Consider the following 7523-nt stretch of genomic DNA (forward strand, 5'->3'; position numbering starts at 1 on the left):
TGAGAGCTCGAGCGCTCAAGGCTCGAACCTTATAGATTTATAGCTCAGTTCTTGAACAACACTAATTGAAACTCATTTAAAAATCATTGTTAATTATTATTCAATCATTTTTGTAATTGCAATTTTAGTCACCAATCTTATAAAAAATAATTTTTTCATCTGGACAATGGATTAAACCTGTGAAATTAATTGTAATTCTTTTTTGCCCTTTTCACCTTTTAGCCTTCCAATATATTTACTTCTTATGATTCACTCTAGCCTTAATTCGTTTGTATTAGTTTTCTCAGTGGTTGTCTGAGGCTGTAGTTTTATAGTACGTTAAGGTGTAATTGTAGCTACACTCACTTTCTTCAAATATGACTTGACTATCGGCGAATTAGAGTGAATTTATATTCAATATTGGGCTGTAGAATTATTGCAGATTGTGGGAACTATTTTCGTTCTAATTGTGAACGCTTAATGAGGGACTACTAAACTATGCAGGCGTTCTCTAGGATGATCGAAGGCCTATAAAGAATCAGTAATCTCTGAAACCTGTAGTGCGTGAGCTATACGTCAACTATCATCCGTTAGCCTAAGAAGATTTTGTCTGGAGAAGGACAAATCAGTGGTAGTATAGGAAGAAGAATAAAAAAGTAGCCACTGTAGAAAGGAAGTCAGACAATAATGCCTAGCAGAGAATTGTTACATTTTTTATTGTTTTTAATCGTTTATTTGTAACATTTTTTGCCAGAAAGATTGCTTCTAAAGCTTCTGGAGGAGTTAAGAGTTGGCCGAACATCTTAGAATCTAGAGAATTCTGGTGACTGAAGGTGTCTTTGTGCTCACATTAAATTAAGTAAAAAAAAAACAAGTCAAGTTTATGGAAATTGATTTTTTTTTTATTATTATTAAATAGATTAATAATAAAAAGCTTGTAACTAGTTTTTAAGTAGATATTTAGCTTTTTTCTCTTGAATAACCATAATTATAGTATTAACTTTCATCTTCAATAATTGTATAGGTCAATGATAGATAGGAGTTTGTATTTCACTAGTAGGAAAAAGCTACAGGGATGATTATGGAGAAGGGTTTGAGGTGAAATGTAATGGAGGATGTTTCACCCCTCACAATGAGTAATTAGTATTCATATGCAATCTGTTATATGTATAATGAGAGTCATGTTTCATCTACCCAGCTGATGTGCAGTGTGCATATACAGATATACTTCTGTGTACATCAGCCTAAATAGTAATTACATCATTATTGTTAATGCAGATCTCTAGACAATATATTCACACACACACACTCACAAAAAAAAAAAACTTCAATGTAAATGGGATTATAGAGTTTTCAATCAATAATGCATTTATCACAACTGGTTATATTTAAAGTGAATAATGAATAAATTTAAGTTATTTTACCTTACCATTAGAACTCACCTCATGAACGATGTTTAGGTATATGCTTAATTATGCGAAGAATTGTAATACAAAATTTTTGTAGTAATAGAAATGGTTGAAAAACCATTGGGAAGGTCCTTCTTTACGAGGGTCGTTTGAAAAGTCCGTGCAAAAATAAAAACTACTTAATTTTTTGGGGTAAACCTTTTTTATTTTTCAACATAGTCTCCTTTTAGGCTTATACACTTCGTCCAACGCTGCTCTAGTTTGTTGATCCCTTCCGAATAATAGGATTTGTCCAAGTCTGAAAAATAGCCATTCGTTTCTGCAATCACCTCCTCGTTTGAATAAAATCTTTTTCCCGCCAGCCATTTCTTCATATTGGGGAACAAATAGTAGTCCGAGGGAGCCAAGTCTGGAGAATAGGGGGGATGTGAAACGAGTTGGAACCCTATTTCCATTAATTTTGCGACCACAACTGCTGAGGTGTGAGCTGGTGCGTTGTCGTGATGGAAAAGGACTTTTTTGTGGGCCAATCGTGGGCGTTTTTCTTGCAGCTCGGTTTTCAAACGGTCCAATAACGATGAATAATATGCACCTGTAATAGTTTTACCCTTTTCCAGATAGTCGATGAGGATTATTCCTTGCGAATCCCAAAAGACAGTCGCCATAATCTTTCCGGCCGAAGGAACTTTTCAAACGACCCTCGTATACTACCCTTAACATGGTCGGGCGATCACTTCCACATTTTAAGCCAAAAAGAGGGAAGATGACAGTTTTCTTCCTGCTGTAAGTTTTGCGAAAACCAAGTTTCTTACTAAAGTAAGTTCTGATGTGGTTTTGAGTTGGTTACATCCATAATCAAATGGTCTAAATCAGTGCTATTTGTCTCGTAGACATGATTAAAAAATATAATTTGTAAAATAAAATTTTATTTCCAGTAAAATATGGTTTAATTTTTTCAGTCTTTTCCCTTTCTTTGTATTGTTACTTAAATGGTCTGTACAGCTTCTAACAAAAATTTCAAACTGGTACAAAACACAAAGCACAAACTTGGAATTTAGTTCAAATTTTAGCTTCAGACACATCATCCAAAATCCGTTTATCGGAAGAGCGACTTTTCAAAATTGGCTTTTCTACAATTTTCTTTTAAATTCAAACTCTACTCGCTTTTTCTTTTTTTTAGTAGTTTTTGCTTTTAAGTTTTTTGAAAACTAAGATTTGCTGTACAATCCTTCTTTATCCATTTTAAGTCTAAAAGAAGAGCTTTTACCAGTTGTGTACATTCAAGGTAAGTTTACACTGAAAAAGAGTTTGAATTTTTAAGAAAATTGGAATATTGACGGAAATTATCTTTTTTATTTATTATTTCTTAGTGGGGAGGGAATTCTATGTTATCCAATGCCACTCTGGGTCCATGTCTTCCAATGTCTTCTCAGACAAGTTAGAGGAGGTAAAACGACTTACAAGTCTTTTACTTGAAAGCCTACTGGCTATTCTTTTCCTGCTTTTTTGATTTACCTTTTTAAAATAAATTGTCCATTTGCGACGATCTTTAAGTGAAGACGTAGTTGATTCGTCTCCTGAAATTGAAAAGCCCCCATGTTAGTACCACTTAGACCAGGGGTCGGCAACCTATTTTAAGTAGAGAGCCATTTCTGCTTAAATAATTTTAATAAATCTTACCAAGAGCCGCAAGTATGATAGTGTAAACAACTCTGAAGATCATTTATATTCGCAAATTATTACTTTATGATATTCAATAACATTTAAATGTTTTATATATTTATTTTCACATATTGCAAAAGTAAATAAAGAAATAAATAATAGCCTAACGAATGAAAAGGCGGCAGTCTTACAGTATAAATCAAGTAACTTTTTTTTGATATTGTATAATTCTATTCAATTTCGAACCTAACACATTTAAAATTATTTTTGAAAAAATACCTTTTAATAAATGTAAGTTTCATTCGTTTCAATAAAATTAAACTATACAATATATTTTGGGCAGGCTGAAGAGCCGCACAATTTGGATAAAAGAGCCTCTTGCGGCTCGCGAGCCGCGGGTTGCCGACCCCTGACTTTAGGGTACGTTCACAACGGAGCTGTGAGCATAGATGATAGCAGTGATGCATCAGCGCTTATAGAATAATCTAGTACATTCTTATGTGAGCGTGCACAACGAAGCTTCGACTAGTGACTCATACGCGCTGCTATAAACGAGCATAGATGATAGAATTGAATTTTTCATTTTTCTGCTAGCTGAACTCCAGTATCGGAGCTTCAAAATGGACGTCGAAAAATTATTTAGTGCTGTCTTTACTCATTATTTTTGGTTAGTATTTTATTATTTACTTTTAAACAATATTTTGTTTTTTAAATCGTGCTTACATTTACTTTCATGTGTATTTATTTGTCTTTTTTTCAATAAAATCATTGCTTACCTAAGAGTAATCACTAGTTTTTCTTCTATGGTTATAGGATTTCCATGACAATTTTTCCAAAGTTTTCTTAATTTTGACCTTATTTTTTCTAAAATATAGTCGAATGTGGGTGGACCCATCCTCACATATTCAAAAAAACGATCCGGATAATTTCTAAGTTCCTTATATAAATGTTGAAATTCGCCCAAAGTACTTCGTTTTTTATTTATGGGATGTACATGATATTTTCTAAAGCGTTTTTTCTTTAAAATATACCTTTTTGTTGCTGCTGAACATAAAAACTCTTCTTCACTTTTCGGACATGTTGCATGTATCACAGCTCTGTTGTGCACACTAATCAGCGATTATATTTTACTCTATCAGTTATCATCTCTGCTATCATCTATACTCACAGCTCCGTTGTAAACGTACTTAGACCCATAGTCTAACCTTTACTGCAAAATCTGCTAATGGCTGTTCCCTTCTCTCTTTTTGAAACTAAATTAAGGTATAATAAAAACGAAATTAAAATGAAGAGAAAGAAGGGAATAATATATAAATTCACTTACATTCCATTAATGTGCGTTAATTGAATTATTTAATGGCACAATCAGTTAACGAGAAACATTTGAATTATTAGGCCCCACGATAGCCGAGGGTTTAGAGGCGATGCCACCAACCTAAGATGCATTGTGGTTGATGCTGGGTTCGATTGCCGGTTTAGCACTTAGATTTAATGGTTAATGATAGAATTTCATAGTAAAGTACGTTTTCTACTCGGTTGCGTCCACTAGATCTAATCTGACAGTTGAGGACGTAAAGCTTACCTGAAAAAAATGAGCATTCTTTAATTTATTTTTGCATTTAAATTATTTATGCAAATAAAAACGCAAAAATGTTAACCAATTTGTTCTCTTAGCTTCTAGCTGATCATATGTACAAATATTTTTGTTCATTCGTTTGTCCATGTAACGCTGAGTAATACCTGGCAAGCAATTTTTTTTTTCAAAAGTAATAATAGTGTAGCAATAGATTATCTAGATTAATAAAAAACTTACTTACTTTCTCTGAGCGTTAAGTATTTTTCGTACGAAAGAGATTTTATGTTAAGTGTTTGTCAATTCACTTTCGGGTAATAGTTGAGCTTTCAAACCTTCGTCCATCTAAACCAAAAGTCATATTTACTGCCCTGTCACATCCTAGCTTGCTCCAACTCCAACGAAAATGCTTTACCATACTTAGTGAAAGAGAACGGGAATCACATCTTGTCAAAAAGTTAAATTAATAATTTGAAACGAATGTTCCAGCTTTACGGGATATTAGCCAGTCTGCTTGCGCTTTCCACACTTGTCACTAAACTTTGTTGACATCTTTCAACTTCATATTTTATTTATTTATTTTTTTACGGGGTAAAGTATATTTAATTATTATTATACATATTTGACAATAACATGGTTCATCCATTTCTATGTGGATATTTTATTTCGTTTCCACACAGTTATAATCATGTCAAGTGAAAGGAATGATAATAATATCTATTTAAGCCACTTAATTAATATTGCTATTCTAATGTTTATTTCATGACGTTTGTATTTGTTTGCACTTAATGGTAAAAGGAAATATTGCATCCATTTGTTCATTTCTGAACTGGATCTATTTACTTAACTTTTGAACTTGCTTGAAAAGAGACCAATTTTTACAAACTCCTGTCTTCACTTGAACTTTTAGGTTGTATTGCCGCTGAGGCTATTATGTATTCAATACAAATTAAAAATAAATATTTAAAAAGTGAAACTACCTAATGTAGGTGGTATTCCTTTCATTTGTGGTCATCTAACAATAATGGTGCTGTAGTTGTTTGCAAGAGTTATGGCGGCAGAGTGGTCGACAGCCTTACTCTCCAGATAGTTTATATCCTCAACAATAGCTATACTGAACCATCAGTGGAATCAGGAAATTTCGCCGACCAGTCGCGCTGGAATTTAATAAAATCAGACATCAACTTAATTGTTAAATTTTATAACGTAAATGCAATATTTTGCTTAAAAAATGAAAAAAAAGAAAGAGTGTACAATATTATGGGTACAACAAATTATTATTACAGTTTTATTTTCACTTATTCTGCTAGTAAGAAAAATAACACAATTTTCGACTTTAGTGCCATTGTGAAAACCAATTTAATGATCAAAATCTATTTATAATACAATATTTAAAGAAATGCCAATTTACAGGATAGAATATTCCGTTTTTTATGATTTTCTTACAAAATAAAGACTCCTACGATTTTACTTAAACTTCTTGATCTACATCTATACTTTCTACATCTTTTACTGAATTTTTTTTTCCCGAAAATTTGATTCTGCGAGAGTACGAATTAGATTCTTTTTAAAGAGATAAGGAATTAAATATGACTTTAAAAGTTTTGAGTTTGAAGAAATTTTGTGAGTTAGAAATTTGAGAATAATATTTAAAAAAAGCCATTGAGTGAAGACACCAGATAGTGTTTACTGTCTTTTACATTGATTCCTCTAGGGTGTCAATATTGGTCAGTTCGGCAAGATTAATTGACTCCAACGCTAAAATACATTTAAAATTATAACTAAATTATAAGTAAAGTACATGACAATAGAATTTTACGATCTGTTGCAAAGAGATTTACCAATGATAGCTTTATTATAAAAATGAACCAAATTCTTAATGTGAAACAGATCAAGACCCTTTGAGCTTGTTGTTGCTATAAATCTTGTCTCAGTGGAAATTCTAAGTCATTTAAATCCAATGAGTATGCTGGTGGTGTGCGTGCGTAAGGAGTAGAATGTAGGAGATTCCAACGAGGTGTGCCATAAATAAAATAGCGATATGCTTGCGAGCGCAAAGCGAACTGGGCATTATTGCATTCTTCTCATTCAATCTGTTCCTCTTCTATACAAGCCATAAATTTTGTCACCAACCTCAAGCACAACAAGCTCTCTTTGCTCTGTAATAATTGAATTCCAAGCGTCTATATGTCTGTTGGTATTCTCTACCCTAGGATCAGATTGCTCTCAACTTTTCCGCAACTACCTTCTTATCACCTCCACTTTAGGCTTACTATCAGCTTCCATTTAACATTCTTCCGACATCTTCATTCGAAGTAGAAATCCGGAACATCTTTAATTAAAATCTTGTAAGTAAATTGCAGAGCAAAAAGGTTTCCATGATGAGTAAATTATTTATTAAAAAAAATAATAAAATATTGTTTATTTGGGTCGGTAGGTTGGTGTAGTGGTTATGAACTTGAACTTGCAGGGTTCTTATCTTATCTAATTCTTGCTCTCTAGGTCGCCCATTTCCTATTTATTTGTCCATTTCTTGAGCTTGAAAACAAAAAACAAAAAATAAAAACAAAGAAGAAGAATCTCACTAAAAATTGTATTTCTAGAAATTGAAAGTAAGTGAGAGATAACCAGTTCAAGACTCGCGTGTAATGGAACTTAGTATTAGTTAGAAAAAAAATATTAATAATACAAAATTTAAATGTCTTTCCTCGTCCCTTCCTTCACAATATTTAATTGCCTCAAAATAGGATACAACCTTATTTTTACTTCCCATTTCTAGAAGTACAACTTTTAGTAATTTTTTTTGCAACATTGTCTAATGTTTTTAAGTTCAAGGAATGTACAAATAAAGAGGAGATGAACGACCTAGATTGCAAGAATGAGAGCAAATTTATGGGACA

General features: G+C 32.5%; 1 long non-coding RNA gene across 1 annotated transcript; it reads right to left on the reverse strand.

The window, feature by feature from the left end:
* Positions 1-2342: 2342 nt before the first annotated feature.
* Positions 2343-5354, reverse strand: LOC141448621 (uncharacterized). The gene is made up of 3 exons (XR_012455172.1): positions 4709-5354; positions 4375-4632; positions 2343-2965 (listed from the first exon to the last, which is right to left on the reverse strand). It is a non-coding gene; the product is annotated as an uncharacterized lncRNA (long non-coding RNA).
* Positions 5355-7523: the final 2169 nt, after the last annotated feature.

Source organism: Rhodnius prolixus, unplaced genomic scaffold, assembly GCF_049639745.1.
Source record: "Rhodnius prolixus isolate KJV_2025 unplaced genomic scaffold, Rpr scaffold_2, whole genome shotgun sequence".
Taxonomy (NCBI): Eukaryota; Metazoa; Arthropoda; class Insecta; order Hemiptera; family Reduviidae; genus Rhodnius; species Rhodnius prolixus.